Source organism: Phocoena phocoena, chromosome 19, assembly GCF_963924675.1.
Source record: "Phocoena phocoena chromosome 19, mPhoPho1.1, whole genome shotgun sequence".
NCBI lineage: Eukaryota > Metazoa > Chordata > Mammalia > Artiodactyla > Phocoenidae > Phocoena > Phocoena phocoena.
In genome coordinates, this window is record NC_089237.1 from 39,523,208 (window position 1) to 39,543,547 (window position 20,340).

The 20,340-nt window shown below is 77.0% G+C and overlaps 20 non-coding genes across 20 annotated transcripts; all 20 read right to left on the minus strand.

Moving 5' to 3' along the window:
- Nucleotides 1-391: 391 nt before the first annotated feature.
- LOC136139860 (5S ribosomal RNA) lies at nt 392-510 on the minus strand. The gene has a single exon (XR_010657368.1). It is a non-coding gene; the product is annotated as a 5S ribosomal RNA (ribosomal RNA).
- Nucleotides 511-1,434: 924 nt separating this feature from the next.
- LOC136139862 (5S ribosomal RNA) lies at nt 1,435-1,553 on the minus strand. Its single transcript, XR_010657370.1, has one exon. It is a non-coding gene; the product is annotated as a 5S ribosomal RNA (ribosomal RNA).
- A 901-nt stretch (nt 1,554-2,454) lies between these two features.
- On the minus strand, nt 2,455-2,573 carry LOC136139863 (5S ribosomal RNA). The gene has a single exon (XR_010657371.1). It is a non-coding gene; the product is annotated as a 5S ribosomal RNA (ribosomal RNA).
- Nucleotides 2,574-3,497: 924 nt separating this feature from the next.
- Nucleotides 3,498-3,616, minus strand: LOC136139865 (5S ribosomal RNA). Its single transcript, XR_010657372.1, has one exon. It is a non-coding gene; the product is annotated as a 5S ribosomal RNA (ribosomal RNA).
- Nucleotides 3,617-4,540: 924 nt separating this feature from the next.
- On the minus strand, nt 4,541-4,659 carry LOC136139866 (5S ribosomal RNA). Its single transcript, XR_010657373.1, has one exon. It is a non-coding gene; the product is annotated as a 5S ribosomal RNA (ribosomal RNA).
- A 924-nt stretch (nt 4,660-5,583) lies between these two features.
- Nucleotides 5,584-5,702, minus strand: LOC136139867 (5S ribosomal RNA). Its single transcript, XR_010657374.1, has one exon. It is a non-coding gene; the product is annotated as a 5S ribosomal RNA (ribosomal RNA).
- Nucleotides 5,703-6,626: 924 nt separating this feature from the next.
- Nucleotides 6,627-6,745, minus strand: LOC136139868 (5S ribosomal RNA). The gene has a single exon (XR_010657375.1). It is a non-coding gene; the product is annotated as a 5S ribosomal RNA (ribosomal RNA).
- A 901-nt stretch (nt 6,746-7,646) lies between these two features.
- LOC136139869 (5S ribosomal RNA) lies at nt 7,647-7,765 on the minus strand. The gene has a single exon (XR_010657376.1). It is a non-coding gene; the product is annotated as a 5S ribosomal RNA (ribosomal RNA).
- A 901-nt stretch (nt 7,766-8,666) lies between these two features.
- Nucleotides 8,667-8,785, minus strand: LOC136139870 (5S ribosomal RNA). Its single transcript, XR_010657377.1, has one exon. It is a non-coding gene; the product is annotated as a 5S ribosomal RNA (ribosomal RNA).
- A 924-nt stretch (nt 8,786-9,709) lies between these two features.
- LOC136139871 (5S ribosomal RNA) lies at nt 9,710-9,828 on the minus strand. Its single transcript, XR_010657378.1, has one exon. It is a non-coding gene; the product is annotated as a 5S ribosomal RNA (ribosomal RNA).
- A 924-nt stretch (nt 9,829-10,752) lies between these two features.
- LOC136139872 (5S ribosomal RNA) lies at nt 10,753-10,871 on the minus strand. The gene has a single exon (XR_010657379.1). It is a non-coding gene; the product is annotated as a 5S ribosomal RNA (ribosomal RNA).
- Nucleotides 10,872-11,772: 901 nt separating this feature from the next.
- LOC136139874 (5S ribosomal RNA) lies at nt 11,773-11,891 on the minus strand. Its single transcript, XR_010657381.1, has one exon. It is a non-coding gene; the product is annotated as a 5S ribosomal RNA (ribosomal RNA).
- Nucleotides 11,892-12,792: 901 nt separating this feature from the next.
- Nucleotides 12,793-12,911, minus strand: LOC136139875 (5S ribosomal RNA). Its single transcript, XR_010657382.1, has one exon. It is a non-coding gene; the product is annotated as a 5S ribosomal RNA (ribosomal RNA).
- A 924-nt stretch (nt 12,912-13,835) lies between these two features.
- On the minus strand, nt 13,836-13,954 carry LOC136139876 (5S ribosomal RNA). Its single transcript, XR_010657383.1, has one exon. It is a non-coding gene; the product is annotated as a 5S ribosomal RNA (ribosomal RNA).
- Nucleotides 13,955-14,855: 901 nt separating this feature from the next.
- On the minus strand, nt 14,856-14,974 carry LOC136139877 (5S ribosomal RNA). The gene has a single exon (XR_010657384.1). It is a non-coding gene; the product is annotated as a 5S ribosomal RNA (ribosomal RNA).
- A 924-nt stretch (nt 14,975-15,898) lies between these two features.
- Nucleotides 15,899-16,017, minus strand: LOC136139878 (5S ribosomal RNA). The gene has a single exon (XR_010657385.1). It is a non-coding gene; the product is annotated as a 5S ribosomal RNA (ribosomal RNA).
- Nucleotides 16,018-16,941: 924 nt separating this feature from the next.
- Nucleotides 16,942-17,060, minus strand: LOC136139879 (5S ribosomal RNA). The gene has a single exon (XR_010657386.1). It is a non-coding gene; the product is annotated as a 5S ribosomal RNA (ribosomal RNA).
- A 901-nt stretch (nt 17,061-17,961) lies between these two features.
- Nucleotides 17,962-18,080, minus strand: LOC136139881 (5S ribosomal RNA). Its single transcript, XR_010657387.1, has one exon. It is a non-coding gene; the product is annotated as a 5S ribosomal RNA (ribosomal RNA).
- Nucleotides 18,081-18,981: 901 nt separating this feature from the next.
- Nucleotides 18,982-19,100, minus strand: LOC136139882 (5S ribosomal RNA). Its single transcript, XR_010657388.1, has one exon. It is a non-coding gene; the product is annotated as a 5S ribosomal RNA (ribosomal RNA).
- Nucleotides 19,101-20,001: 901 nt separating this feature from the next.
- LOC136139499 (5S ribosomal RNA) lies at nt 20,002-20,120 on the minus strand. Its single transcript, XR_010657032.1, has one exon. It is a non-coding gene; the product is annotated as a 5S ribosomal RNA (ribosomal RNA).
- Nucleotides 20,121-20,340: the final 220 nt, after the last annotated feature.

Below are 20,340 nucleotides of genomic sequence, written 5' to 3' on the forward strand. Positions count from 1 at the left end.
GGCCGCGGCGACACGGCGGAGGCGGGGCTTCTGCCGGAGGGAGCTGTGGCGGGACACACCGGCGCACAGGTGGCGGCAGCGGGGCTGGGCGCCAGTGGGGGCGGCCAGGTGCAGGTCGAGGGGCTCGCTGGCCGAAAGGACGGCAACCGGGCCCGCGGCGGATTCTGGGTCCGGGCCAGCCACCCCGGGAGCGTCCGGGGTGCGGCTGCCTTCCGGGGCCGCCTTCTGGCCGCCCGGCCGGCCGGGCCGGCGGGGAGCGGCCCCTCCGGCGCACGCGCGCCGTGGTGGGAGGGGCCTGAGGAGGTGGGGCCTGCAGCGGGGCCCGGCGGGGGCGGAGCCGGCGGCCACCGCCCGCGGGCGAGTAAAGGAGAAGGCGGAGCGGGAGGCAAAAAGCCTACAGCACCCGGTATTCCCAGGCGGTCTCCCATCCAAGTACTAACCAGGCCCGACCCTGCTTAGCTTCCGAGATCAGACGAGATCGGGCGCGTTCAGGGTGGTATGGCCGTAGACGGGGGCGGGGACCGCGGGCTGCCTCTTGAGGCCCAGTTGCGCTGGCGCTGGCGCCTTAGGGCCAGCCAGCCCGGCGGTCAGCCCGCCCCGGCGGGACCCCGCCGCCCGCCCAGGCAGGGGGAACGGACGTCTCGGGTATCGGGCGGTGGCGGAGGGTTTGGCCACCACCTCCCAGCCGAGGGCCGGCGTGACCCAGCAAACCCTTCGGCGCTTGGCGCCCCGCCCAAGATCCCGCACGTCGCTCACAGGGACGTGGCCCCGGGGGCTTCGGGGCCCGGGGCCCGCGGTCCCTGGGGCATCGCCCCTGCCCGCCCACGCGGCGCTAGGCGCAGCCCGGCCGCAGCCCGGGCCGGCCCTGCTGCCCGACAGCAGCTGGCCCGAAGCCACTGGGAGCCACCATTGCGTCGCCACGGCCCCTCAGCCCCGGCAAGGCCACCCTTGCCCGCACACCACCCGCCGAGCTCAGGAGCCCGCCCCTGGTGGCCGGCAGGCCCGGGGAAGCGGCCCCGGCCCTCGATCCCGCTCCCGCACCCGGCCGCGGCGACACGGCGGAGGCGGGGCTTCTGCCGGAGGGAGCTGTGGCGGGACACACCGGCGCACAGGTGGCGGCAGCGGGGCTGGGCGCCAGTGGGGGCGGCCAGGTGCAGGTCGAGGGGCTCGCTGGCCGAAAGGACGGCAACCGGGCCCGCGGCGGATTCTGGGTCCGGGCCAGCCACCCCGGGAGCGTCCGGGGTGCGGCTGCCTTCCGGGGCCGCCTTCTGGCCGCCCGGCCGGCCGGGCCGGCGGGGAGCGGCCCCTCCGGCGCACGCGCGCCGTGGTGGGAGGGGCCTGAGGAGGTGGGGCCTGCAGCGGGGCCCGGCGGGGGCGGAGCCGGCGGCCACCGCCCGCGGGCGAGTAAAGGAGAAGGCGGAGCGGGAGGCAAAAAGCCTACAGCACCCGGTATTCCCAGGCGGTCTCCCATCCAAGTACTAACCAGGCCCGACCCTGCTTAGCTTCCGAGATCAGACGAGATCGGGCGCGTTCAGGGTGGTATGGCCGTAGACGGGGGCGGGGACCGCGGGCTGCCTCTTGAGGCCCAGTTGCGCTGGCGCTGGCGCCTTAGGGCCAGCCAGCCCGGCGGTCAGCCCGCCCAGGCAGGGGGAACGGACGTCTCGGGTATCGGGCGGTGGCGGAGGGTTTGGCCACCACCTCCCAGCCGAGGGCCGGCGTGACCCAGCAAACCCTTCGGCGCTTGGCGCCCCGCCCAAGATCCCGCACGTCGCTCACAGGGACGTGGCCCCGGGGGCTTCGGGGCCCGGGGCCCGCGGTCCCTGGGGCATCGCCCCTGCCCGCCCACGCGGCGCTAGGCGCAGCCCGGCCGCAGCCCGGGCCGGCCCTGCTGCCCGACAGCAGCTGGCCCGAAGCCACTGGGAGCCACCATTGCGTCGCCACGGCCCCTCAGCCCCGGCAAGGCCACCCTTGCCCGCACACCACCCGCCGAGCTCAGGAGCCCGCCCCTGGTGGCCGGCAGGCCCGGGGAAGCGGCCCCGGCCCTCGATCCCGCTCCCGCACCCGGCCGCGGCGACACGGCGGAGGCGGGGCTTCTGCCGGAGGGAGCTGTGGCGGGACACACCGGCGCACAGGTGGCGGCAGCGGGGCTGGGCGCCAGTGGGGGCGGCCAGGTGCAGGTCGAGGGGCTCGCTGGCCGAAAGGACGGCAACCGGGCCCGCGGCGGATTCTGGGTCCGGGCCAGCCACCCCGGGAGCGTCCGGGGTGCGGCTGCCTTCCGGGGCCGCCTTCTGGCCGCCCGGCCGGCCGGGCCGGCGGGGAGCGGCCCCTCCGGCGCACGCGCGCCGTGGTGGGAGGGGCCTGAGGAGGTGGGGCCTGCAGCGGGGCCCGGCGGGGGCGGAGCCGGCGGCCACCGCCCGCGGGCGAGTAAAGGAGAAGGCGGAGCGGGAGGCAAAAAGCCTACAGCACCCGGTATTCCCAGGCGGTCTCCCATCCAAGTACTAACCAGGCCCGACCCTGCTTAGCTTCCGAGATCAGACGAGATCGGGCGCGTTCAGGGTGGTATGGCCGTAGACGGGGGCGGGGACCGCGGGCTGCCTCTTGAGGCCCAGTTGCGCTGGCGCTGGCGCCTTAGGGCCAGCCAGCCCGGCGGTCAGCCCGCCCCGGCGGGACCCCGCCGCCCGCCCAGGCAGGGGGAACGGACGTCTCGGGTATCGGGCGGTGGCGGAGGGTTTGGCCACCACCTCCCAGCCGAGGGCCGGCGTGACCCAGCAAACCCTTCGGCGCTTGGCGCCCCGCCCAAGATCCCGCACGTCGCTCACAGGGACGTGGCCCCGGAGGCTTCGGGGCCCGGGGCCCGCGGTCCCTGGGGCATCGCCCCTGCCCGCCCACGCGGCGCTAGGCGCAGCCCGGCCGCAGCCCGGGCCGGCCCTGCTGCCCCACTGCAGCTGGCCCGAAGCCACTGGGAGCCACCATTGCGTCGCCACGGCCCCTCAGCCCCGGCAAGGCCACCCTTGCCCGCACACCACCCGCCGAGCTCAGGAGCCCGCCCCTGGTGGCCGGCAGGCCCGGGGAAGCGGCCCCGGCCCTCGATCCCGCTCCCGCACCCGGCCGCGGCGACACGGCGGAGGCGGGGCTTCTGCCGGAGGGAGCTGTGGCGGGACACACCGGCGCACAGGTGGCGGCAGCGGGGCTGGGCGCCAGTGGGGGCGGCCAGGTGCAGGTCGAGGGGCTCGCTGGCCGAAAGGACGGCAACCGGGCCCGCGGCGGATTCTGGGTCCGGGCCAGCCACCCCGGGAGCGTCCGGGGTGCGGCTGCCTTCCGGGGCCGCCTTCTGGCCGCCCGGCCGGCCGGGCCGGCGGGGAGCGGCCCCTCCGGCGCACGCGCGCCGTGGTGGGAGGGGCCTGAGGAGGTGGGGCCTGCAGCGGGGCCCGGCGGGGGCGGAGCCGGCGGCCACCGCCCGCGGGCGAGTAAAGGAGAAGGCGGAGCGGGAGGCAAAAAGCCTACAGCACCCGGTATTCCCAGGCGGTCTCCCATCCAAGTACTAACCAGGCCCGACCCTGCTTAGCTTCCGAGATCAGACGAGATCGGGCGCGTTCAGGGTGGTATGGCCGTAGACGGGGGCGGGGACCGCGGGCTGCCTCTTGAGGCCCAGTTGCGCTGGCGCTGGCGCCTTAGGGCCAGCCAGCCCGGCGGTCAGCCCGCCCCGGCGGGACCCCGCCGCCCGCCCAGGCAGGGGGAACGGACGTCTCGGGTATCGGGCGGTGGCGGAGGGTTTGGCCACCACCTCCCAGCCGAGGGCCGGCGTGACCCAGCAAACCCTTCGGCGCTTGGCGCCCCGCCCAAGATCCCGCACGTCGCTCACAGGGACGTGGCCCCGGGGGCTTCGGGGCCCGGGGCCCGCGGTCCCTGGGGCATCGCCCCTGCCCGCCCACGCGGCGCTAGGCGCAGCCCGGCCGCAGCCCGGGCCGGCCCTGCTGCCCGACAGCAGCTGGCCCGAAGCCACTGGGAGCCACCATTGCGTCGCCACGGCCCCTCAGCCCCGGCAAGGCCACCCTTGCCCGCACACCACCCGCCGAGCTCAGGAGCCCGCCCCTGGTGGCCGGCAGGCCCGGGGAAGCGGCCCCGGCCCTCGATCCCGCTCCCGCACCCGGCCGCGGCGACACGGCGGAGGCGGGGCTTCTGCCGGAGGGAGCTGTGGCGGGACACACCGGCGCACAGGTGGCGGCAGCGGGGCTGGGCGCCAGTGGGGGCGGCCAGGTGCAGGTCGAGGGGCTCGCTGGCCGAAAGGACGGCAACCGGGCCCGCGGCGGATTCTGGGTCCGGGCCAGCCACCCCGGGAGCGTCCGGGGTGCGGCTGCCTTCCGGGGCCGCCTTCTGGCCGCCCGGCCGGCCGGGCCGGCGGGGAGCGGCCCCTCCGGCGCACGCGCGCCGTGGTGGGAGGGGCCTGAGGAGGTGGGGCCTGCAGCGGGGCCCGGCGGGGGCGGAGCCGGCGGCCACCGCCCGCGGGCGAGTAAAGGAGAAGGCGGAGCGGGAGGCAAAAAGCCTACAGCACCCGGTATTCCCAGGCGGTCTCCCATCCAAGTACTAACCAGGCCCGACCCTGCTTAGCTTCCGAGATCAGACGAGATCGGGCGCGTTCAGGGTGGTATGGCCGTAGACGGGGGCGGGGACCGCGGGCTGCCTCTTGAGGCCCAGTTGCGCTGGCGCTGGCGCCTTAGGGCCAGCCAGCCCGGCGGTCAGCCCGCCCCGGCGGGACCCCGCCGCCCGCCCAGGCAGGGGGAACGGACGTCTCGGGTATCGGGCGGTGGCGGAGGGTTTGGCCACCACCTCCCAGCCGAGGGCCGGCGTGACCCAGCAAACCCTTCGGCGCTTGGCGCCCCGCCCAAGATCCCGCACGTCGCTCACAGGGACGTGGCCCCGGAGGCTTCGGGGCCCGGGGCCCGCGGTCCCTGGGGCATCGCCCCTGCCCGCCCACGCGGCGCTAGGCGCAGCCCGGCCGCAGCCCGGTCCGGCCCTGCTGCCCCACTGCAGCTGGCCCGAAGCCACTGGGAGCCACCATTGCGTCGCCACGGCCCCTCAGCCCCGGCAAGGCCACCCTTGCCCGCACACCACCCGCCGAGCTCAGGAGCCCGCCCCTGGTGGCCGGCAGGCCCGGGGAAGCGGCCCCGGCCCTCGATCCCGCTCCCGCACCCGGCCGCGGCGACACGGCGGAGGCGGGGCTTCTGCCGGAGGGAGCTGTGGCGGGACACACCGGCGCACAGGTGGCGGCAGCGGGGCTGGGCGCCAGTGGGGGCGGCCAGGTGCAGGTCGAGGGGCTCGCTGGCCGAAAGGACGGCAACCGGGCCCGCGGCGGATTCTGGGTCCGGGCCAGCCACCCCGGGAGCGTCCGGGGTGCGGCTGCCTTCCGGGGCCGCCTTCTGGCCGCCCGGCCGGCCGGGCCGGCGGGGAGCGGCCCCTCCGGCGCACGCGCGCCGTGGTGGGAGGGGCCTGAGGAGGTGGGGCCTGCAGCGGGGCCCGGCGGGGGCGGAGCCGGCGGCCACCGCCCGCGGGCGAGTAAAGGAGAAGGCGGAGCGGGAGGCAAAAAGCCTACAGCACCCGGTATTCCCAGGCGGTCTCCCATCCAAGTACTAACCAGGCCCGACCCTGCTTAGCTTCCGAGATCAGACGAGATCGGGCGCGTTCAGGGTGGTATGGCCGTAGACGGGGGCGGGGACCGCGGGCTGCCTCTTGAGGCCCAGTTGCGCTGGCGCTGGCGCCTTAGGGCCAGCCAGCCCGGCGGTCAGCCCGCCCCGGCGGGACCCCGCCGCCCGCCCAGGCAGGGGGAACGGACGTCTCGGGTATCGGGCGGTGGCGGAGGGTTTGGCCACCACCTCCCAGCCGAGGGCCGGCGTGACCCAGCAAACCCTTCGGCGCTTGGCGCCCCGCCCAAGATCCCGCACGTCGCTCACAGGGACGTGGCCCCGGAGGCTTCGGGGCCCGGGCCCCGCGGTCCCTGGGGCATCGCCCCTGCCCGCCCACGCGGCGCTAGGCGCAGCCCGGCCGCAGCCCGGGCCGGCCCTGCTGCCCCACTGCAGCTGGCCCGAAGCCACTGGGAGCCACCATTGCGTCGCCACGGCCCCTCAGCCCCGGCAAGGCCACCCTTGCCCGCACACCACCCGCCGAGCTCAGGAGCCCGCCCCTGGTGGCCGGCAGGCCCGGGGAAGCGGCCCCGGCCCTCGATCCCGCTCCCGCACCCGGCCGCGGCGACACGGCGGAGGCGGGGCTTCTGCCGGAGGGAGCTGTGGCGGGACACACCGGCGCACAGGTGGCGGCAGCGGGGCTGGGCGCCAGTGGGGGCGGCCAGGTGCAGGTCGAGGGGCTCGCTGGCCGAAAGGACGGCAACCGGGCCCGCGGCGGATTCTGGGTCCGGGCCAGCCACCCCGGGAGCGTCCGGGGTGCGGCTGCCTTCCGGGGCCGCCTTCTGGCCGCCCGGCCGGCCGGGCCGGCGGGGAGCGGCCCCTCCGGCGCACGCGCGCCGTGGTGGGAGGGGCCTGAGGAGGTGGGGCCTGCAGCGGGGCCCGGCGGGGGCGGAGCCGGCGGCCACCGCCCGCGGGCGAGTAAAGGAGAAGGCGGAGCGGGAGGCAAAAAGCCTACAGCACCCGGTATTCCCAGGCGGTCTCCCATCCAAGTACTAACCAGGCCCGACCCTGCTTAGCTTCCGAGATCAGACGAGATCGGGCGCGTTCAGGGTGGTATGGCCGTAGACGGGGGCGGGGACCGCGGGCTGCCTCTTGAGGCCCAGTTGCGCTGGCGCTGGCGCCTTAGGGCCAGCCAGCCCGGCGGTCAGCCCGCCCAGGCAGGGGGAACGGACGTCTCGGGTATCGGGCGGTGGCGGAGGGTTTGGCCACCACCTCCCAGCCGAGGGCCGGCGTGACCCAGCAAACCCTTCGGCGCTTGGCGCCCCGCCCAAGATCCCGCACGTCGCTCACAGGGACGTGGCCCCGGGGGCTTCGGGGCCCGGGGCCCGCGGTCCCTGGGGCATCGCCCCTGCCCGCCCACGCGGCGCTAGGCGCAGCCCGGCCGCAGCCCGGGCCGGCCCTGCTGCCCGACAGCAGCTGGCCCGAAGCCACTGGGAGCCACCATTGCGTCGCCACGGCCCCTCAGCCCCGGCAAGGCCACCCTTGCCCGCACACCACCCGCCGAGCTCAGGAGCCCGCCCCTGGTGGCCGGCAGGCCCGGGGAAGCGGCCCCGGCCCTCGATCCCGCTCCCGCACCCGGCCGCGGCGACACGGCGGAGGCGGGGCTTCTGCCGGAGGGAGCTGTGGCGGGACACACCGGCGCACAGGTGGCGGCAGCGGGGCTGGGCGCCAGTGGGGGCGGCCAGGTGCAGGTCGAGGGGCTCGCTGGCCGAAAGGACGGCAACCGGGCCCGCGGCGGATTCTGGGTCCGGGCCAGCCACCCCGGGAGCGTCCGGGGTGCGGCTGCCTTCCGGGGCCGCCTTCTGGCCGCCCTGCCGGCCGGGCCGGCGGGGAGCGGCCCCTCCGGCGCACGCGCGCCGTGGTGGGAGGGGCCTGAGGAGGTGGGGCCTGCAGCGGGGCCCGGCGGGGGCGGAGCCGGCGGCCACCGCCCGCGGGCGAGTAAAGGAGAAGGCGGAGCGGGAGGCAAAAAGCCTACAGCACCCGGTATTCCCAGGCGGTCTCCCATCCAAGTACTAACCAGGCCCGACCCTGCTTAGCTTCCGAGATCAGACGAGATCGGGCGCGTTCAGGGTGGTATGGCCGTAGACGGGGGCGGGGACCGCGGGCTGCCTCTTGAGGCCCAGTTGCGCTGGCGCTGGCGCCTTAGGGCCAGCCAGCCCGGCGGTCAGCCCGCCCAGGCAGGGGGAACGGACGTCTCGGGTATCGGGCGGTGGCGGAGGGTTTGGCCACCACCTCCCAGCCGAGGGCCGGCGTGACCCAGCAAACCCTTCGGCGCTTGGCGCCCCGCCCAAGATCCCGCACGTCGCTCACAGGGACGTGGCCCCGGGGGCTTCGGGGCCCGGGGCCCGCGGTCCCTGGGGCATCGCCCCTGCCCGCCCACGCGGCGCTAGGCGCAGCCCGGCCGCAGCCCGGGCCGGCCCTGCTGCCCGACAGCAGCTGGCCCGAAGCCACTGGGAGCCACCATTGCGTCGCCACGGCCCCTCAGCCCCGGCAAGGCCACCCTTGCCCGCACACCACCCGCCGAGCTCAGGAGCCCGCCCCTGGTGGCCGGCAGGCCCGGGGAAGCGGCCCCGGCCCTCGATCCCGCTCCCGCACCCGGCCGCGGCGACACGGCGGAGGCGGGGCTTCTGCCGGAGGGAGCTGTGGCGGGACACACCGGCGCACAGGTGGCGGCAGCGGGGCTGGGCGCCAGTGGGGGCGGCCAGGTGCAGGTCGAGGGGCTCGCTGGCCGAAAGGACGGCAACCGGGCCCGCGGCGGATTCTGGGTCCGGGCCAGCCACCCCGGGAGCGTCCGGGGTGCGGCTGCCTTCCGGGGCCGCCTTCTGGCCGCCCGGCCGGCCGGGCCGGCGGGGAGCGGCCCCTCCGGCGCACGCGCGCCGTGGTGGGAGGGGCCTGAGGAGGTGGGGCCTGCAGCGGGGCCCGGCGGGGGCGGAGCCGGCGGCCACCGCCCGCGGGCGAGTAAAGGAGAAGGCGGAGCGGGAGGCAAAAAGCCTACAGCACCCGGTATTCCCAGGCGGTCTCCCATCCAAGTACTAACCAGGCCCGACCCTGCTTAGCTTCCGAGATCAGACGAGATCGGGCGCGTTCAGGGTGGTATGGCCGTAGACGGGGGCGGGGACCGCGGGCTGCCTCTTGAGGCCCAGTTGCGCTGGCGCTGGCGCCTTAGGGCCAGCCAGCCCGGCGGTCAGCCCGCCCCGGCGGGACCCCGCCGCCCGCCCAGGCAGGGGGAACGGACGTCTCGGGTATCGGGCGGTGGCGGAGGGTTTGGCCACCACCTCCCAGCCGAGGGCCGGCGTGACCCAGCAAACCCTTCGGCGCTTGGCGCCCCGCCCAAGATCCCGCACGTCGCTCACAGGGACGTGGCCCCGGGGGCTTCGGGGCCCGGGGCCCGCGGTCCCTGGGGCATCGCCCCTGCCCGCCCACGCGGCGCTAGGCGCAGCCCGGCCGCAGCCCGGGCCGGCCCTGCTGCCCGACAGCAGCTGGCCCGAAGCCACTGGGAGCCACCATTGCGTCGCCACGGCCCCTCAGCCCCGGCAAGGCCACCCTTGCCCGCACACCACCCGCCGAGCTCAGGAGCCCGCCCCTGGTGGCCGGCAGGCCCGGGGAAGCGGCCCCGGCCCTCGATCCCGCTCCCGCACCCGGCCGCGGCGACACGGCGGAGGCGGGGCTTCTGCCGGAGGGAGCTGTGGCGGGACACACCGGCGCACAGGTGGCGGCAGCGGGGCTGGGCGCCAGTGGGGGCGGCCAGGTGCAGGTCGAGGGGCTCGCTGGCCGAAAGGACGGCAACCGGGCCCGCGGCGGATTCTGGGTCCGGGCCAGCCACCCCGGGAGCGTCCGGGGTGCGGCTGCCTTCCGGGGCCGCCTTCTGGCCGCCCGGCCGGCCGGGCCGGCGGGGAGCGGCCCCTCCGGCGCACGCGCGCCGTGGTGGGAGGGGCCTGAGGAGGTGGGGCCTGCAGCGGGGCCCGGCGGGGGCGGAGCCGGCGGCCACCGCCCGCGGGCGAGTAAAGGAGAAGGCGGAGCGGGAGGCAAAAAGCCTACAGCACCCGGTATTCCCAGGCGGTCTCCCATCCAAGTACTAACCAGGCCCGACCCTGCTTAGCTTCCGAGATCAGACGAGATCGGGCGCGTTCAGGGTGGTATGGCCGTAGACGGGGGCGGGGACCGCGGGCTGCCTCTTGAGGCCCAGTTGCGCTGGCGCTGGCGCCTTAGGGCCAGCCAGCCCGGCGGTCAGCCCGCCCCGGCGGGACCCCGCCGCCCGCCCAGGCAGGGGGAACGGACGTCTCGGGTATCGGGCGGTGGCGGAGGGTTTGGCCACCACCTCCCAGCCGAGGGCCGGCGTGACCCAGCAAACCCTTCGGCGCTTGGCGCCCCGCCCAAGATCCCGCACGTCGCTCACAGGGACGTGGCCCCGGGGGCTTCGGGGCCCGGGGCCCGCGGTCCCTGGGGCATCGCCCCTGCCCGCCCACGCGGCGCTAGGCGCAGCCCGGCCGCAGCCCGGGCCGGCCCTGCTGCCCGACAGCAGCTGGCCCGAAGCCACTGGGAGCCACCATTGCGTCGCCACGGCCCCTCAGCCCCGGCAAGGCCACCCTTGCCCGCACACCACCCGCCGAGCTCAGGAGCCCGCCCCTGGTGGCCGGCAGGCCCGGGGAAGCGGCCCCGGCCCTCGATCCCGCTCCCGCACCCGGCCGCGGCGACACGGCGGAGGCGGGGCTTCTGCCGGAGGGAGCTGTGGCGGGACACACCGGCGCACAGGTGGCGGCAGCGGGGCTGGGCGCCAGTGGGGGCGGCCAGGTGCAGGTCGAGGGGCTCGCTGGCCGAAAGGACGGCAACCGGGCCCGCGGCGGATTCTGGGTCCGGGCCAGCCACCCCGGGAGCGTCCGGGGTGCGGCTGCCTTCCGGGGCCGCCTTCTGGCCGCCCGGCCGGCCGGGCCGGCGGGGAGCGGCCCCTCCGGCGCACGCGCGCCGTGGTGGGAGGGGCCTGAGGAGGTGGGGCCTGCAGCGGGGCCCGGCGGGGGCGGAGCCGGCGGCCACCGCCCGCGGGCGAGTAAAGGAGAAGGCGGAGCGGGAGGCAAAAAGCCTACAGCACCCGGTATTCCCAGGCGGTCTCCCATCCAAGTACTAACCAGGCCCGACCCTGCTTAGCTTCCGAGATCAGACGAGATCGGGCGCGTTCAGGGTGGTATGGCCGTAGACGGGGGCGGGGACCGCGGGCTGCCTCTTGAGGCCCAGTTGCGCTGGCGCTGGCGCCTTAGGGCCAGCCAGCCCGGCGGTCAGCCCGCCCAGGCAGGGGGAACGGACGTCTCGGGTATCGGGCGGTGGCGGAGGGTTTGGCCACCACCTCCCAGCCGAGGGCCGGCGTGACCCAGCAAACCCTTCGGCGCTTGGCGCCCCGCCCAAGATCCCGCACGTCGCTCACAGGGACGTGGCCCCGGGGGCTTCGGGGCCCGGGGCCCGCGGTCCCTGGGGCATCGCCCCTGCCCGCCCACGCGGCGCTAGGCGCAGCCCGGCCGCAGCCCGGGCCGGCCCTGCTGCCCGACAGCAGCTGGCCCGAAGCCACTGGGAGCCACCATTGCGTCGCCACGGCCCCTCAGCCCCGGCAAGGCCACCCTTGCCCGCACACCACCCGCCGAGCTCAGGAGCCCGCCCCTGGTGGCCGGCAGGCCCGGGGAAGCGGCCCCGGCCCTCGATCCCGCTCCCGCACCCGGCCGCGGCGACACGGCGGAGGCGGGGCTTCTGCCGGAGGGAGCTGTGGCGGGACACACCGGCGCACAGGTGGCGGCAGCGGGGCTGGGCGCCAGTGGGGGCGGCCAGGTGCAGGTCGAGGGGCTCGCTGGCCGAAAGGACGGCAACCGGGCCCGCGGCGGATTCTGGGTCCGGGCCAGCCACCCCGGGAGCGTCCGGGGTGCGGCTGCCTTCCGGGGCCGCCTTCTGGCCGCCCGGCCGGCCGGGCCGGCGGGGAGCGGCCCCTCCGGCGCACGCGCGCCGTGGTGGGAGGGGCCTGAGGAGGTGGGGCCTGCAGCGGGGCCCGGCGGGGGCGGAGCCGGCGGCCACCGCCCGCGGGCGAGTAAAGGAGAAGGCGGAGCGGGAGGCAAAAAGCCTACAGCACCCGGTATTCCCAGGCGGTCTCCCATCCAAGTACTAACCAGGCCCGACCCTGCTTAGCTTCCGAGATCAGACGAGATCGGGCGCGTTCAGGGTGGTATGGCCGTAGACGGGGGCGGGGACCGCGGGCTGCCTCTTGAGGCCCAGTTGCGCTGGCGCTGGCGCCTTAGGGCCAGCCAGCCCGGCGGTCAGCCCGCCCAGGCAGGGGGAACGGACGTCTTGGGTATCGGGCGGTGGCGGAGGGTTTGGCCACCACCTCCCAGCCGAGGGCCGGCGTGACCCAGCAAACCCTTCGGCGCTTGGCGCCCCGCCCAAGATCCCGCACGTCGCTCACAGGGACGTGGCCCCGGAGGCTTCGGGGCCCGGGGCCCGCGGTCCCTGGGGCATCGCCCCTGCCCGCCCACGCGGCGCTAGGCGCAGCCCGGCCGCAGCCCGGGCCGGCCCTGCTGCCCGACTGCAGCTGGCCCGAAGCCACTGGGAGCCACCATTGCGTCGCCACGGCCCCTCAGCCCCGGCAAGGCCACCCTTGCCCGCACACCACCCGCCGAGCTCAGGAGCCCGCCCCTGGTGGCCGGCAGGCCCGGGGAAGCGGCCCCGGCCCTCGATCCCGCTCCCGCACCCGGCCGCGGCGACACGGCGGAGGCGGGGCTTCTGCCGGAGGGAGCTGTGGCGGGACACACCGGCGCACAGGTGGCGGCAGCGGGGCTGGGCGCCAGTGGGGGCGGCCAGGTGCAGGTCGAGGGGCTCGCTGGCCGAAAGGACGGCAACCGGGCCCGCGGCGGATTCTGGGTCCGGGCCAGCCACCCCGGGAGCGTCCGGGGTGCGGCTGCCTTCCGGGGCCGCCTTCTGGCCGCCCGGCCGGCCGGGCCGGCGGGGAGCGGCCCCTCCGGCGCACGCGCGCCGTGGTGGGAGGGGCCTGAGGAGGTGGGGCCTGCAGCGGGGCCCGGCGGGGGCGGAGCCGGCGGCCACCGCCCGCGGGCGAGTAAAGGAGAAGGCGGAGCGGGAGGCAAAAAGCCTACAGCACCCGGTATTCCCAGGCGGTCTCCCATCCAAGTACTAACCAGGCCCGACCCTGCTTAGCTTCCGAGATCAGACGAGATCGGGCGCGTTCAGGGTGGTATGGCCGTAGACGGGGGCGGGGACCGCGGGCTGCCTCTTGAGGCCCAGTTGCGCTGGCGCTGGCGCCTTAGGGCCAGCCAGCCCGGCGGTCAGCCCGCCCCGGCGGGACCCCGCCGCCCGCCCAGGCAGGGGGAACGGACGTCTCGGGTATCGGGCGGTGGCGGAGGGTTTGGCCACCACCTCCCAGCCGAGGGCCGGCGTGACCCAGCAAACCCTTCGGCGCTTGGCGCCCCGCCCAAGATCCCGCACGTCGCTCACAGGGACGTGGCCCCGGGGGCTTCGGGGCCCGGGGCCCGCGGTCCCTGGGGCATCGCCCCTGCCCGCCCACGCGGCGCTAGGCGCAGCCCGGCCGCAGCCCGGGCCGGCCCTGCTGCCCGACAGCAGCTGGCCCGAAGCCACTGGGAGCCACCATTGCGTCGCCACGGCCCCTCAGCCCCGGCAAGGCCACCCTTGCCCGCACACCACCCGCCGAGCTCAGGAGCCCGCCCCTGGTGGCCGGCAGGCCCGGGGAAGCGGCCCCGGCCCTCGATCCCGCTCCCGCACCCGGCCGCGGCGACACGGCGGAGGCGGGGCTTCTGCCGGAGGGAGCTGTGGCGGGACACACCGGCGCACAGGTGGCGGCAGCGGGGCTGGGCGCCAGTGGGGGCGGCCAGGTGCAGGTCGAGGGGCTCGCTGGCCGAAAGGACGGCAACCGGGCCCGCGGCGGATTCTGGGTCCGGGCCAGCCACCCCGGGAGCGTCCGGGGTGCGGCTGCCTTCCGGGGCCGCCTTCTGGCCGCCCGGCCGGCCGGGCCGGCGGGGAGCGGCCCCTCCGGCGCACGCGCGCCGTGGTGGGAGGGGCCTGAGGAGGTGGGGCCTGCAGCGGGGCCCGGCGGGGGCGGAGCCGGCGGCCACCGCCCGCGGGCGAGTAAAGGAGAAGGCGGAGCGGGAGGCAAAAAGCCTACAGCACCCGGTATTCCCAGGCGGTCTCCCATCCAAGTACTAACCAGGCCCGACCCTGCTTAGCTTCCGAGATCAGACGAGATCGGGCGCGTTCAGGGTGGTATGGCCGTAGACGGGGGCGGGGACCGCGGGCTGCCTCTTGAGGCCCAGTTGCGCTGGCGCTGGCGCCTTAGGGCCAGCCAGCCCGGCGGTCAGCCCGCCCAGGCAGGGGGAACGGACGTCTCGGGTATCGGGCGGTGGCGGAGGGTTTGGCCACCACCTCCCAGCCGAGGGCCGGCGTGACCCAGCAAACCCTTCGGCGCTTGGCGCCCCGCCCAAGATCCCGCACGTCGCTCACAGGGACGTGGCCCCGGGGGCTTCGGGGCCCGGGGCCCGCGGTCCCTGGGGCATCGCCCCTGCCCGCCCACGCGGCGCTAGGCGCAGCCCGGCCGCAGCCCGGGCCGGCCCTGCTGCCCGACAGCAGCTGGCCCGAAGCCACTGGGAGCCACCATTGCGTCGCCACGGCCCCTCAGCCCCGGCAAGGCCACCCTTGCCCGCACACCACCCGCCGAGCTCAGGAGCCCGCCCCTGGTGGCCGGCAGGCCCGGGGAAGCGGCCCCGGCCCTCGATCCCGCTCCCGCACCCGGCCGCGGCGACACGGCGGAGGCGGGGCTTCTGCCGGAGGGAGCTGTGGCGGGACACACCGGCGCACAGGTGGCGGCAGCGGGGCTGGGCGCCAGTGGGGGCGGCCAGGTGCAGGTCGAGGGGCTCGCTGGCCGAAAGGACGGCAACCGGGCCCGCGGCGGATTCTGGGTCCGGGCCAGCCACCCCGGGAGCGTCCGGGGTGCGGCTGCCTTCCGGGGCCGCCTTCTGGCCGCCCGGCCGGCCGGGCCGGCGGGGAGCGGCCCCTCCGGCGCACGCGCGCCGTGGTGGGAGGGGCCTGAGGAGGTGGGGCCTGCAGCGGGGCCCGGCGGGGGCGGAGCCGGCGGCCACCGCCCGCGGGCGAGTAAAGGAGAAGGCGGAGCGGGAGGCAAAAAGCCTACAGCACCCGGTATTCCCAGGCGGTCTCCCATCCAAGTACTAACCAGGCCCGACCCTGCTTAGCTTCCGAGATCAGACGAGATCGGGCGCGTTCAGGGTGGTATGGCCGTAGACGGGGGCGGGGACCGCGGGCTGCCTCTTGAGGCCCAGTTGCGCTGGCGCTGGCGCCTTAGGGCCAGCCAGCCCGGCGGTCAGCCCGCCCCGGCGGGACCCCGCCGCCCGCCCAGGCAGGGGGAACGGACGTCTCGGGTATCGGGCGGTGGCGGAGGGTTTGGCCACCACCTCCCAGCCGAGGGCCGGCGTGACCCAGCAAACCCTTCGGCGCTTGGCGCCCCGCCCAAGATCCCGCACGTCGCTCACAGGGACGTGGCCCCGGAGGCTTCGGGGCCCGGGGCCCGCGGTCCCTGGGGCATCGCCCCTGCCCGCCCACGCGGCGCTAGGCGCAGCCCGGCCGCAGCCCGGGCCGGCCCTGCTGCCCCACTGCAGCTGGCCCGAAGCCACTGGGAGCCACCATTGCGTCGCCACGGCCCCTCAGCCCCGGCAAGGCCACCCTTGCCCGCACACCACCCGCCGAGCTCAGGAGCCCGCCCCTGGTGGCCGGCAGGCCCGGGGAAGCGGCCCCGGCCCTCGATCCCGCTCCCGCACCCGGCCGCGGCGACACGGCGGAGGCGGGGCTTCTGCCGGAGGGAGCTGTGGCGGGACACACCGGCGCACAGGTGGCGGCAGCGGGGCTGGGCGCCAGTGGGGGCGGCCAGGTGCAGGTCGAGGGGCTCGCTGGCCGAAAGGACGGCAACCGGGCCCGCGGCGGATTCTGGGTCCGGGCCAGCCACCCCGGGAGCGTCCGGGGTGCGGCTGCCTTCCGGGGCCGCCTTCTGGCCGCCCGGCCGGCCGGGCCGGCGGGGAGCGGCCCCTCCGGCGCACGCGCGCCGTGGTGGGAGGGGCCTGAGGAGGTGGGGCCTGCAGCGGGGCCCGGCGGGGGCGGAGCCGGCGGCCACCGCCCGCGGGCGAGTAAAGGAGAAGGCGGAGCGGGAGGCAAAAAGCCTACAGCACCCGGTATTCCCAGGCGGTCTCCCATCCAAGTACTAACCAGGCCCGACCCTGCTTAGCTTCCGAGATCAGACGAGATCGGGCGCGTTCAGGGTGGTATGGCCGTAGACGGGGGCGGGGACCGCGGGCTGCCTCTTGAGGCCCAGTTGCGCTGGCGCTGGCGCCTTAGGGCCAGCCAGCCCGGCGGTCAGCCCGCCCCGGCGGGACCCCGCCGCCCGCCCAGGCAGGGGGAACGGACGTCTCGGGTATCGGGCGGTGGCGGAGGGTTTGGCCACCACCTCCCAGCCGAGGGCCGGCGTGACCCAGCAAACCCTTCGGCGCTTGGCGCCCCGCCCAAGATCCCGCACGTCGCTCACAGGGACGTGGCCCCGGGGGCTTCGGGGCCCGGGGCCCGCGGTCCCTGGGGCATCGCCCCTGCCCGCCCACGCGGCGCTAGGCGCAGCCCGGCCGCAGCCCGGGCCGGCCCTGCTGCCCGACAGCAGCTGGCCCGAAGCCACTGGGAGCCACCATTGCGTCGCCACGGCCCCTCAGCCCCGGCAAGGCCACCCTTGCCCGCACACCACCCGCCGAGCTCAGGAGCCCGCCCCTGGTGGCCGGCAGGCCCGGGGAAGCGGCCCCGGCCCTCGATCCCGCTCCCGCACCCGGCCGCGGCGACACGGCGGAGGCGGGGCTTCTGCCGGAGGGAGCTGTGGCGGGACACACCGGCGCACAGGTGGCGGCAGCGGGGCTGGGCGCCAGTGGGGGCGGCCAGGTGCAGGTCGAGGGGCTCGCTGGCCGAAAGGACGGCAACCGGGCCCGCGGCGGATTCTGGGTCCGGGCCAGCCACCCCGGGAGCGTCCGGGGTGCGGCTGCCTTCCGGGGCCGCCTTCTGGCCGCCCGGCCGGCCGGGCCGGCGGGGAGCGGCCCCTCCGGCGCACGCGCGCCGTGGTGGGAGGGGCCTGAGGAGGTGGGGCCTGCAGCGGGGCCCGGCGGGGGCGGAGCCGGCGGCCACCGCCCGCGGGCGAGTAAAGGAGAAGGCGGAGCGGGAGGCAAAAAGCCTACAGCACCCGGTATTCCCAGGCGGTCTCCCATCCAAGTACTAACCAGGCCCGACCCTGCTTAGCTTCCGAGATCAGACGAGATCGGGCGCGTTCAGGGTGGTATGGCCGTAGACGGGGGCGGGGACCGCGGGCTGCCTCTTGAGGCCCAGTTGCGCTGGCGCTGGCGCCTTAGGGCCAGCCAGCCCGGCGGTCAGCCCGCCCAGGCAGGGGGAACGGACGTCTCGGGTATCGGGCGGTGGCGGAGGGTTTGGCCACCACCTCCCAGCCGAGGGCCGGCGTGACCCAGCAAACCCTTCGGCGCTTGGCGCCCCGCCCAAGATCCCGCACGTCGCTCACAGGGACGTGGCCCCGGGGGCTTCGGGGCCCGGGGCCCGCGGTCCCTGGGGCATCGCCCCTGCCCGCCCACGCGGCGCTAGGCGCAGCCCGGCCGCAGCCCGGGCCGGCCCTGCTGCCCGACAGCAGCTGGCCCGAAGCCACTGGGAGCCACCATTGCGTCGCCACGGCCCCTCAGCCCCGGCAAGGCCACCCTTGCCCGCACACCACCCGCCGAGCTCAGGAGCCCGCCCCTGGTGGCCGGCAGGCCCGGGGAAGCGGCCCCGGCCCTCGATCCCGCTCCCGCACCCGGCCGCGGCGACACGGCGGAGGCGGGGCTTCTGCCGGAGGGAGCTGTGGCGGGACACACCGGCGCACAGGTGGCGGCAGCGGGGCTGGGCGCCAGTGGGGGCGGCCAGGTGCAGGTCGAGGGGCTCGCTGGCCGAAAGGACGGCAACCGGGCCCGCGGCGGATTCTGGGTCCGGGCCAGCCACCCCGGGAGCGTCCGGGGTGCGGCTGCCTTCCGGGGCCGCCTTCTGGCCGCCCGGCCGGCCGGGCCGGCGGGGAGCGGCCCCTCCGGCGCACGCGCGCCGTGGTGGGAGGGGCCTGAGGAGGTGGGGCCTGCAGCGGGGCCCGGCGGGGGCGGAGCCGGCGGCCACCGCCCGCGGGCGAGTAAAGGAGAAGGCGGAGCGGGAGGCAAAAAGCCTACAGCACCCGGTATTCCCAGGCGGTCTCCCATCCAAGTACTAACCAGGCCCGACCCTGCTTAGCTTCCGAGATCAGACGAGATCGGGCGCGTTCAGGGTGGTATGGCCGTAGACGGGGGCGGGGACCGCGGGCTGCCTCTTGAGGCCCAGTTGCGCTGGCGCTGGCGCCTTAGGGCCAGCCAGCCCGGCGGTCAGCCCGCCCAGGCAGGGGGAACGGACGTCTCGGGTATCGGGCGGTGGCGGAGGGTTTGGCCACCACCTCCCAGCCGAGGGCCGGCGTGACCCAGCAAACCCTTCGGCGCTTGGCGCCCCGCCCAAGATCCCGCACGTCGCTCACAGGGACGTGGCCCCGGGGGCTTCGGGGCCCGGGGCCCGCGGTCCCTGGGGCATCGCCCCTGCCCGCCCACGCGGCGCTAGGCGCAGCCCGGCCGCAGCCCGGGCCGGCCCTGCTGCCCGACAGCAGCTGGCCCGAAGCCACTGGGAGCCACCATTGCGTCGCCACGGCCCCTCAGCCCCGGCAAGGCCACCCTTGCCCGCACACCACCCGCCGAGCTCAGGAGCCCGCCCCTGGTGGCCGGCAGGCCCGGGGAAGCGGCCCCGGCCCTCGATCCCGCTCCCGCACCCGGCCGCGGCGACACGGCGGAGGCGGGGCTTCTGCCGGAGGGAGCTGTGGCGGGACACACCGGCGCACAGGTGGCGGCAGCGGGGCTGGGCGCCAGTGGGGGCGGCCAGGTGCAGGTCGAGGGGCTCGCTGGCCGAAAGGACGGCAACCGGGCCCGCGGCGGATTCTGGGTCCGGGCCAGCCACCCCGGGAGCGTCCGGGGTGCGGCTGCCTTCCGGGGCCGCCTTCTGGCCGCCCGGCCGGCCGGGCCGGCGGGGAGCGGCCCCTCCGGCGCACGCGCGCCGTGGTGGGAGGGGCCTGAGGAGGTGGGGCCTGCAGCGGGGCCCGGCGGGGGCGGAGCCGGCGGCCACCGCCCGCGGGCGAGTAAAGGAGAAGGCGGAGCGGGAGGCAAAAAGCCTACAGCACCCGGTATTCCCAGGCGGTCTCCCATCCAAGTACTAACCAGGCCCGACCCTGCTTAGCTTCCGAGATCAGACGAGATCGGGCGCGTTCAGGGTGGTATGGCCGTAGACGGGGGCGGGGACCGCGGGCTGCCTCTTGAGGCCCAGTTGCGCTGGCGCTGGCGCCTTAGGGCCAGCCAGCCCGGCGGTCAGCCCGCCCAGGCAGGGGGAACGGACGTCTCGGGTATCGGGCGGTGGCGGAGGGTTTGGCCACCACCTCCCAGCCGAGGGCCGGCGTGACCCAGCAAACCCTTCGGCGCTTGGCGCCCCGCCCAAGATCCCGCACGTCGCTCACAGGGACGTGGCCCCGGGGGCTTCGGGGCCCGGGGCCCGCGGTCCCTGGGGCATCGCCCCTGCCCGCCCACGCGGCGCTAGGCGCAGCCCGGCCGCAGCCCGGGCCGGCCCTGCTGCCCGACAGCAGCTGGCCCGAAGCCACTGGGAGCCACCATTGCGTCGCCACGGCCCCTCAGCCCCGGCAAGGCCACCCTTGCCCGCACACCACCCGCCGAGCTCAGGAGCCCGCCCCTGGTGGCCGGCAGGCCCGGGGAAGCGGCCCCGGCCCTCGATCCCGCTCCCGCACCCGGCCGCGGCGACACGGCGGAGGCGGGGCTTCTGCCGGAGGGAGCTGTGGCGGGACACACCGGCGCACAGGTGGCGGCAGCGGGGCTGGGCGCCAGTGGGGGCGGCCAGGTGCAGGTCGAGGGGCTCGCTGGCCGAAAGGACGGCAACCGGGCCCGCGGCGGATTCTGGGTCCGGGCCAGCCACCCCGGGAGCGTCCGGGGTGCGGCTGCCTTCCGGGGCCGCCTTCTGGCCGCCCGGCCGGCCGGGCCGGCGGGGAGCGGCCCCTCCGGCGCACGCGCGCCGTGGTGGGAGGGGCCTGAGGAGGTGGGGCCTGCAGCGGGGCCCGGCGGGGGCGGAGCCGGCGGCCACCGCCCGCGGGCGAGTAAAGGAGAAGGCGGAGCGGGAGGCAAAAAGCCTACAGCACCCGGTATTCCCAGGCGGTCTCCCATCCAAGTACTAACCAGGCCCGACCCTGCTTAGCTTCCGAGATCAGACGAGATCGGGCGCGTTCAGGGTGGTATGTCCGTAGACGGGGGCGGGGACCGCGGGCTGCCTCTTGAGGCCCAGTTGCGCTGGCGCTGGCGCCTTAGGGCCAGCCAGCCCGGCGGTCAGCCCGCCCAGGCAGGGGGAACGGACGTCTCGGGTATCGGGCGGTGGCGGAGGGTTTGGCCACCACCTCCCAGCCGAGGGCCGGCGTGACCCAGCAAACCCTTCGGCGCTTGGCGCCCCGCCCAAGATCCCGCACGTCGCT